Genomic DNA, 9,444 nt, shown 5'->3' with positions numbered 1-9,444 from the left:
CTTACTTGAGTGGGTTGCTAGGTCACTTTTCGTCGTAGGTAAAGATCCAAAAATAGGTCGTTTTTTAATAAATCTGTTTTTAACATTTTTATATTTTAAAAGTAAAATATAATTACTCCTAAAAATATGGCAAATTGAATCCAAATTAAAGTATTAAACAAACTAGTATGGGAAACGTATATTACACGGTAACATGATGATTTTGGTTAATAATTCGAAAATTATTTATATATGTTAGTTGTTGATAGAATTATCAACAAATTGTATTCAAATAATTTGAAAAAGTTAATAAAATCTAATTAGTTAATTTTTAGTATATATATATAGGAGATACTTTGCAAACTATGTTTTTTATACAAACCAATTACATCCATTCATTTTCATGATCAAAAGTCACGATTAAAACAAATTATTTTAGTTGTTATTTGCAACCCCGCCTATAAAAAAAAGATATTTTACAAACTATGTTGTTATTTGCATCCCTACCTATTAAAAAAGTAAAAAAAAATCTACTAATAACATTAAATGACATAAAACTTTGAAAAGTTTTCTCTCACTCTCTCTTATGTCCCCCCCCCCCCACTTTTTTTTTTAATTAATAGATAATAATTATTAGTTTATAGTAATTATAATTTTTTATTTGTATTATATATTAATCAAATTTAAAACTAATAAATTGGAAAGACAATAAGTCCTTATTTATAAATAATAATATATCATTTATTTTATAATTTTACAAAATTTAATCATATATATATATAGTCGTATGGTTTCTTCTTATAGAAATCAAATAAAAACTTAAAAAATTCATATGCAAATTCTTAATTTTTATTTTATTTATATTTTCATAGAATATATCATTAATTCTTTTGCAACTTTAAAAATCAGAAAATAATTCATCATTTTTTTCCGACTTTAAAACTTAAAAAGTAACTAATCAATTCTTATTTAAGTTTTTAAATATTCAAATAATAATTTCATCAGTTTTCAATAAATCTCTAAAAATTCAGATAATAACTCGTAGTTTTTGATTAAAAATTCAAATATAAATTATTTTAAAGTGTATTATTTTTTTTATAAAAAACAATATTGTTAAAATAAAAATATATAGGAAAGAAATTTTGAAAACATAAAGCTTAGAGGTCAATCAAAGCAAGCTTCCAACAGAGCAAAAAGGTCGTCAGGCATAGATATAACAAACCACACTTCCATCAGCTACATGTTTTTGTTTCATTGCATGTATTGGATATAATCTTCAAAGAATTTGAGCAGTCAAAAGATCTTGGCTTAGTTTCAGGAAATTGTAAATGTCAATTTGCGTACATGTGTACGGGTTACCATGTGCACATGAACAGACATATTATTTCAATGCAGACGAATCTATTCCACTTGAATCAATTGACAGGTTTTGAAGGAAACTTGATTTTCCGTGGAAGATGATGATATTTGTTGTGATAATGAAGTGCAAATGTTTACTGAGAACTTCAAAAAACAGTAGAGATCAACGAAGTCTAGTTTTCTAAGAAAAATAAGAGAGATAATCGCGTCTTGGACAACTTGTATTTGTGAACCGACTGTTCATACAACTCCTCGTGGTCATCCCTCATTGAAGAGTAAGGTTGTCAAATAAAGTCGTGTTGACCCACCAACTCAAGAACCTCATAGGCATAGTTGTCCAGACGCTCAACATTTGTGGAGTTTGATGTTTTGGTGAACAATGAACAAGCGAGACATAGTTTATACTTCGATCAAAAAAATTATGCACATCCATACATTAATCAATTTCCAAGTATTTTTCATCCTTACATCCTGCATGTACGTAACGTAGTTCATGCAAGTTAATTTTTTTTATCTCAATGTATTAATCAATTTTTAAATAATTTACATCTTTACATCACATAGTACATCTTTACATCACATAGGTACAAGATGTAAAAGTCGATGAAAACTGTGGATTTCGAGCGATAGCCGTTTGTCTCAGTAGCACGAAGATGAATGGCCGTCTATTCGATATGATTTAATGAAGGAGTTAAACATGTACAAGACAAAATATCTCAGGTGTATGATATTGAACTATGTCGTCAGTTTTATAACTCCTTGAACTTCTTTGGGCTGGACTCATTTGCACCAAATGAGCATTGGATGGATGTTTTTGAAACGGGTTTGTTGATTGCTTCAAGAAACAATGTGATACTACATTTTTTAACAACTATAGGTAGTCTGACATTTTTCCCACTTCGATCTAGTTCAACAGATTCAACAAGGGTTTTGTTTTTTCTTTCCACGACACCATTTTGTTGTGGTGTTCTAGCTGTAGAGAAGTGCTGGGAAATGCCTTCATTTTGCAAGTATTCTTAAATTCTGATATTTTTGAACTCATAACCATTGTCACTATGAAGCTTGATGATCTTACATTGAAGCAGGACTTGAATCTTCTTGAGTAATAATATTAGTATCTTTGTGTTAGTGCCAAACGAATCTACAAGAGTTTAAAGGTAGCAATTTGTAGAAGGGGAAGATGAATACAAACACACAATTTTCACCTTTTAAATTCGTTTATTGATAAAAGAAGATCAATATAGAATTTTTTTTGATTAACCTGGATATCCAACCCGCTAAGCGAGCCGACTAATCCCAGGGTAACCACCTACTTTGCAGGTTGCCTGGAGTCACCTCATTTGAACCTCTATGGCCACAAGGGGATTTTTATTCCTCCTTGGATTTGAACCTGGGACCTCCAGGCACTTTTGACCTTTGGAGCCCAAGCTCAAATCAATCAGGCACCACCCTTGCTACGAAAGAAGATAAAGTTAAGAACTCGTCTAAACAATCTTAGAAGCACAGTTCGCACAGAAGATACGAACAGGAAAGAAAAGAGTTAGAATGAGAAGAAGGTGATTCGCTGAGAAGAAAGTCTTCTCAGCTATTTATACTCATTGCATTTGATACATGTCAGAGGGTACAAGCCAGGTGGCAAACTTCTAACGGAAGCTTGTTCTTTGTCTTCAGATATGTATGTTTTTGGCCGCATAAGAACAGTTGTCTTTACAAAGTAGGTAAACACGTTTGGAGACAATAGAGTAACTCCGTAAATGTGTTTTTCTATGTGAGGTATGGGGTTTTCCTATTTGTGCAAGAGGATAAGAAAAAACTAATCTTGTAGAGCAAGATTCATTTGATCGCTGACATTGATTCAACTCTAGAGTTTCTTCAGTGTTTACCCAGTCTTGGTCAGACTTCACACTTTGATTAGACACGTTTGTGATCACTAAATCCGCTTTAGATCACCAACTGTTGTTTCTATCTTCAGTTACATTTTTGACATTACTAAAGGTTCGTTTGGTGTGAGTTTTGTCTTTGAGGAATACTTGTTCTTTAGAGAAGTTTACAATACATGTTCAATAATAACTAAACACACTCAGAGATAATCGTTGAAACTGAACAAAAACATATTCAAATATTTTTCACTAAGTATAAAGGGTCATCATGAAATTACTGAGATAATTTGGATCAACACTTTGGGACTTCAGACTTTTTTTCTTAAGAACTTCACCCAAGTGTACCTTGAGTATTCATCAACCAAAACTAGAATATACTTTCTTCCAGGGAGACTTTGGTTGATATAGGACCACAGAGGTTGACATAGAGCATTTTAAAAGTTCTGGAACAAGAAGTATTGGTTTTTAACTTATGGGTTGCCCTCTTGATTTTGCCCATCTCACAAGCAGCATAGAGATGGTCTTTGTCAAACTTTATATCTGGTAGACCTTCAACCAACTTCTGTTTGTTCAATTTGTTGAGATTTGTAAAGTCGAGGTAAGAGAATCTTCTATGCCATAGCCAGCTTTCCTCAGACTTTTGAGATACAAGATAGAGTGCTTCTAGACTAACAATGTAGTTGAAATCTAAGACATATAGATCACCATGTCTCTTAGCCCTTAGAAGTTCTTGATGATCTATGGTTTCAATGATGCATATCTCATAATCGAATATGAATTTGCATTTCTTATCACAAAACTGCTTATACTCAACAAAATTGTGATGATGTCCATCCATATAATGGATTTTTTGGAAACATAAATCTTTCCTTTTATTATATTTACATGCCCTTTGATTACTCCTATTTTGTTATCAACAAAAGTCACAAAGCCTACCAACTTTTTTTTGTATGAGGACAAGAGACTTTTGTTGGCAGTCATGATTGCCTAGAACATCCAGAATCCAAATATCATTCCTACACATGTTGGTTCTGGAAAACAATTTAAGGAGTTTTAGGTACCCATTTTATTATGGGTCCTTTAATGTTAGCTTTGGGGACTATAGATTTGTCTTCTGTCTTAGTAGACTTAGGCTTCTGTTTGGGAATAGAAGATTGAGCCTTATATTTTTCATGTCTGGACATGGACTTATTGAGAACAAACTTAGTTCCCAAGAAGTGCTTCTTGAGTTGATGCAAGAGATTAAAACAATGACAATTATGTACACATTGATTTGATTGCTTATAAACTCTTGATGATTTCATTGATTTAGAAAAAGTAGCATTATAGAATGCTTCTGAACTAGCATTAGAGTTCTTTACAAACATCCTATCTAGTCTAGAATCCTTATTTTGTTAGAAATTGACTATTTTCTTCTTGGAATCTTTCTGTTGTCTCCTCTCTTCATCGATCCTTCTGTTTTAGATGAAAAATAGTTAGATTTCTCATTTAAAATTCCTTTTCCTCAGTTCTGAAGTAAACTTTATGAATTTAAAAGGATAAGACTTTGGCTTTGCTTTCACATGAATCTGTTTGATTTTCTCCTATGGCTTCTTTTCAAGTTCTAATGCATATTTGGCTTTTAGACACATGTCTACAAAGTCAGAGCACATTGGAATCTTGGGAATCTGAGTTTTGATTTGAAATGGTTTATTCAGAATCAATGAATCTAAAGAAGACTTTGTGTCCTTTTTAGCAATTATCTTTGGTTGATCATTCTATGTTTCTTTTTCTGAGTTAGAATCAAGAAAGTCCTCTTTAGGATTCCCAGAGGTAGTTATAGGATCTGACCTGTATACTCTATACACATCCTTGTCTTTGTCAAGAAAGACTCTGCAATTAGTTACTTCTAGTTTGGATTGGAAATTTTCATCAGAATGGGAATTTTCTTGAAAATTTTCTTTATGAACTATGCTTCTTCTAGATTTAAACATGGATAAGTGTCAAAGTCTTTTGTACCAAAAGTACTTGCTTCTGTGACATTCTTGGGAATTAACTCTAGTGCTTCTGGACTCAAGAGTTTGCCATTTGATTTAGTCTCAAAATCCTAGATTTAGAAAGACTAGGTCTAGAAGACACAAAAGCTTGTAACTTGAAAGATTCATAGTTAAAAATGATGTGTGTGTCCTTTTCAGGTGACTCTACTTGGTCAGAAGATCCAGAAGACACTTGCTCTTTTGTTTCTTTAACTATGGGACTATCTCCTTACACAACATTCTTAAACTCTAGAATTTTAGCAGTTTGAAACTCCTACTGAGGTCTTACTCCTTTTAAATGCAAAAGTTTTCTTGGGTTTTGGAAATTCTGGTTGTTGAACAGATCCAACGTTGAAAGTTAAAGTAATACTTGTTTTTTTAATTTTAGCAAATGAATCAATGTCAGTCTTGCTTGTCAGTTTGACAGTTTACCTTTTCATACTCATTTATGTGTATCTTTGTACATTTTTTTTAATCAGAAGTTCATTTTTCATGAGTTTCTTATGAAGAAGTTCTTTTTCCTTTTGAAGAAAGTTTTTTAAAGAAACAGAGTTTAATCTTTCAGATTCAGATGTTTTTAGCCTTTTTTTTTCTTTTTCCTCAAGTTCATAATTTAACCTTTTGTTTTTCTCCAGAAGTAGAGCTTCCTCCGTTTTTCTCAGCTTCTCAATTCTCTGTTTTTCTTTCTCAATAGTTTTCTTTTCTTCTGTGAGGAGGTCAGTTTTTCCCTTTTATAAAAACTAGTGTGGGAACCATGCGTTTCCTTTTAACCAACCAAAATTTTTCAAATTTCAATTAATTATCTCCTCCTTTTATACTACTAACACTTGTCAAAATTTATTCTCTATTTACGTTAGATAACCAAAAAACGATTGTAGCTGGAAGTTATATTTAACCAACCCAGACTTTCAAATTTCAATATATCGTCTACTCCTTATATACTCATAGTATTTGTGAAACTTTCTTCCCTCTATCAATGTGGGATAATCAACTTAACACCACAATCCAAGATTCGAGAATTTCCCAAACCTCATTGTGTCACATCATTTACCTTTGGTGATTCCTTTAATATATATATATATATATATATATATATATTTATATATGACATATAATGCATTTTAATCATCATGTAAATAATATAAATTATGCATTGATGTAAATTAAAATATTTGTTTGTGGATTCTAATTTCATTTATAAAGAAAAGAAATAAGTATTTTGAAAACTTCTCATTGAACAACATTTTGGATATATATACATACATATATATATATATTGATATATCATATAATATATTTTTAATCATCATGTAAATAAAAGAATATATGCATTGATGTAAATAAAAATATATATGCAGTGATGTAAATAAAAATATTTGTTTATGAATTCTAATTTCATTTATAAAGAGAAAAAATAAGTATGTTTGAAAACTTGTCATTGAACCACATCTTGGTTATTACTTTAATATATTTTTAATATTTATATTGATATATTGATTGATTGAAAAGTGATGGTCCCGTGAGGGTCTACAAGAAGAGAAACATTTTGTAGAAGGGGGGGGATGAATACAAACACAGTATTTTCAAATTTAAACTATATATTGATAGAGAAGATCAATACAGATTTTACAAGATTGTTTGCGGAAATATAAAGTAGTAAAAACCTAACTAAACAATCTTTAGTTACACACAAAGTCTTAGCAAATACAAGAAAAGATATTGTTGTAAAGAAGATCCTGTACTTAAGCTAGAAAATGCTTGAAGTAAGAATTAGGGTTAGAGAGTGAGTTGCACGCACTCTGCATTGAGAAGAAACACTTCTATTTATACTCAGTGCATTAAATGAACATTTAATGCAATATGGTAGGGTTTGAGTGCGTGTCAAGCCTTAAGAGGAAGACTTGTCCTTTGCTACAGTGAATAGCACAAAAAGCACTATTCATAAGCAGACATCCTTACCTAAAGTTGGTGGACAATAGAGTCGACTAGTCGGCTCCGTATCGTACCAACTTTCATAAGGGTATGGGTTTTGTCCTTTGTGTGCATAAGGACAAGACAACAACAATTGTACTAAACAAGCTTCCTTTGATTGCTGAATGCTGGAATGACCTGAAGGTCTCATCATCATTCGCTGAAGCTTGAGCAATCGAAAGAAGTTTTTTTCCACTAGCTTCAGATTATTTTCATGCTCAGCTTCTGCAATCGAAAGAAGTTTAGCCTGGGCTTGGACAACGTTCATCGTTTTCTTGGACTTTTTCTTGGGAATGACTTTTTCAGCTAGTGACTTGGCCAGCTTCAAGTTGTCTTCAGTCTGCTTCTTTTGAAGCTCTAGCTCTTCTTCAGCCCTTAATGCCTCGAGTCTTTCAGCTTCAGATAAGAAGTCAAATTCACCACCACTTACTCTAGTCTGGTCGAGTGACTCCTTCAGCTGAGACATCTGCTGGTCGGTAGGAGCACAAGAAATGGGTTGATCAGGTACCCGCTCCAGTCGACCGCAAGTTGTTGATGGAATATGAAGTTGATAAGTTGAAGTTATCACTACCTGAGAGGTAGAGTCTTCAAACAAAGGTTGTTGAGGGATATTGAACAATACCTTCAAGTTTCTTTCTTCAGCGACCGCCTTCCCTTTCGACTTGGGGTCCTGGTTCCCTGATGAAGTCGATTCACCTTGCCTTTGCTCCCCCTGGGATGCGGAATCCCCGAGAGTAACACCTTTAGTGACGGTTGATGGCTTCTGGAACTTGATGGTAAATTCATCTTCATCATCATCGTCGTCGTCGCCATCTAGATCATTTTCGGTGTCTGAAATGGTAGCTTCATCATCGTCTTCATCATCATCATCATCATCTTCATTTTCATCATCATCATCATCATCACCAGCAACAGTGATGGTATGGGCATCATCCCTAGGGATGGCATCGACATCCTCAGCTGGAGCAGCTTCGGTGGTCAGGATTACAGGAGCAGCAACCACTTCAGCTCTGAGAGCCTCAGCTTCAGCTGCAACTGAAGCTGATACTGGACCAACAGCCTGAGAAGGAGTAAGCACAGTATCGGATGATACACCAGCGTTGGACCTCATATCCCCCTCTCTGGCTAAGAGTTAAGAGAATTGGCTAGAGTGTTCGTCCAAGCGCTGACGCTGGAGAACCATTATATCCTCTAGCCTTTGCAAAGCACTGGCTAGATTTGTCGTTGCCTCACGCGTCTCATGGAGCTGGGCGCGATCACTGGCAAAGAAAGAAGGAGGGATCATTGGAGCTGGTTGACGAACAACATCCAGGATCTGTTGAAGAAGGCCAGTCTGCTGATCAGCAATAGCCTGAGCAATGTCAGCCCTGCTGTGAAGAACAGCAATGGCATCGGTGTTGGCTTGAACAGCTTTTTGGAGAATCTGGAGATGACTCTGCACTTCTTGAATGTCCGCTTGGATGGCAAGGAAATTCGCATCAAGATCACCTTGGCGGGACATCTCTTGGTGGATTTCGTTGATCCTGCAGAGGACGGTGTCAACGGCTGGAAAGAGAAGTTTGATGTCAGATGACATATCATATTCATCATCAATGTCTTCATCTCCTCCACCATCTTTCTCTCTTTCTTCCTCTTCCACTTCCTGAGCATCAGACTGATGCATCGAAGAAGGACCTGCAAAAGAAGAAGTGTGAGTTGAGGGCTCAAGGTTAGAAGAAAAAGGTAGGAAGATGGAATACCTGAGGGGCCATCAGTGACATCTAAAGGCTTGTCACTGGCATGAGCAAAGATGTCCTCGAGAGGATGGACATCCGTATGCTAAGGAGCATCACAAGGAGTAACCTCAAGTCCAGTGGTGCGTGTCTCAGTATCAGGAAGGACAGTCGCTGATACATCATGGACATGTGTAAAGACCAAGGAAGGAGGAGAAGAGAAAATGGTTGAGAAGAGACGTGGATGTTCATTGGTGGCGGCGCTGATATTCACACTTTCAGTGATTTGGGTCACTGAAGTGATTGGTGAAGGTACCACTGATACGACAGTGATGGGAGAAATTACTGAAGAGCTGAGAGGGTGAACAGAAGACGCCTCGGGGGTAAGGCTAGTTTCAATAACTGAAGCCTTTTGAGAGGCTCCAGCTAGTGACGTGGTTGTCCCCTTTTTGGACTTCTTGGCTCTCTGAGGAGAACCAAGAGTTGGTTGAGAGGGTCATTTTGAAGGGGTTTTGGTAGCTTGGCTAG

This window comes from Cynara cardunculus, assembly GCF_001531365.2.
Source record: "Cynara cardunculus var. scolymus isolate 2C chromosome LG 5, CcrdV1, whole genome shotgun sequence".
NCBI lineage: Eukaryota > Viridiplantae > Streptophyta > Magnoliopsida > Asterales > Asteraceae > Cynara > Cynara cardunculus.
Note: the sequence above shows the minus strand (reverse complement) of the source record.